The sequence below is a fragment of the Geospiza fortis genome, unplaced genomic scaffold (assembly GCF_000277835.1).
Source record: "Geospiza fortis unplaced genomic scaffold, GeoFor_1.0 scaffold145, whole genome shotgun sequence".
Classification (NCBI taxonomy): domain Eukaryota; kingdom Metazoa; phylum Chordata; class Aves; order Passeriformes; family Thraupidae; genus Geospiza; species Geospiza fortis.
In genome coordinates this window covers 872,414-873,558 of record NW_005054362.1, presented here as the reverse complement: position 1 = coordinate 873,558, position 1,145 = coordinate 872,414, and the positions used below count along the sequence as shown (strand labels likewise).

At 44.5% G+C, this 1,145-nt stretch overlaps 1 protein-coding gene across 1 annotated transcript in view; it reads left to right on the top strand.

Moving 5' to 3' along the window:
* Positions 1 to 1,145, top strand: part of GLT1D1 (glycosyltransferase 1 domain containing 1) — a 30,142-nt gene that overhangs the window by 15,065 nt on the left and 13,932 nt on the right. The window lies entirely within an intron of this gene.

Here is a 1,145-nt window from a genome sequence, read left to right as displayed (position 1 = left end):
TCATGCTCGAGAAAATAAAATCATTGTCTCAAAGACTGAAACCTCAGCCATAAACCTATGACTTCCTTTTTTGAGGACAGCAGTCAATGCTGTCAGGTGTTCAGGAGGTGGATAAATGAAATATTTTCAAAATACTTGCTGTGGTTCAAAGTGACCAGGAAAGAAAATCAGGTTGTTTCCCCTCACCATCTCATCATGGCTTAGGTTTTGTTTCTGAACAAAACCAGAAATGGACCAATAACCCTAAATAATGTGGGCTTGGTGTTGTTCTCTGAAGGTGTGTGGAGCAAAGAGTGAACTTGAAATCAGGCTTCGGAAAATTAATTTTTAAATCTTCTTCTTTAGCTCTCAGCAAGCCAATGCTTGGCATTACTCATTCATTTCCAGGCCTGCAGCTTTCAGTAAGATTAAAGATTTGCAGTAATACATTTATTTTTATTGTGCACCTATGACTGCTGCATTTTTTTTTTCCTGATAGTACCTGGAGGGATGGAGTTAAATGAATCTACACTTCCAAAATCTCTTTAGATAACACTTGTACTTATTCCTGCCTTTCTTAGAAAAACGATGTCCCTGCTGAAGCTGCAGAAATTATTCAGGCTTTTGTGTTTGCTTCCTGTGCTCGTGTTTTGCTGTGCAGGTTTTGATAATGGCCCAAGGTAGAGTGTCAGTGTCAGAGCCCTGTTCTCTGCAGGGACAACAGCAGGGCAGGGGGAGATGATGGGCTCAGGAGGAGATGGAGAGGGGCTCAGGAGGAGGGGATGGGCTCAGGAGGAGGTGAAGGGCTCAGGAGGAGATGATGGGCTCAGGTTGTGCTGGGCAGGATTAGACTGGAGATTAGGAAAACCAACTTCAGCCTAAGGAGTAAAACCATTGAGAACTACCTGGAGCTGTTCAGCTCAGGGCCCAAAGCTGGTTCTGGGGTCCAAGAACAGCACCAGAACTTCTCCAAGTCCTGCACACAGCCTGCCTCTGGAAATAACCCCCTGTGCCCTAGAAAGTGATGTACATCCTCAGTCTAGGACTGATGCCGAGCAGGAAACGGGAAATAATGACAATTGTTCATGATCCACTCTTTAGTGCTTTTACCATTGTATGTGCTCATTGATGGAGCAGTTTGGAGTGTTCTGCTCTTTCCCCTGCCT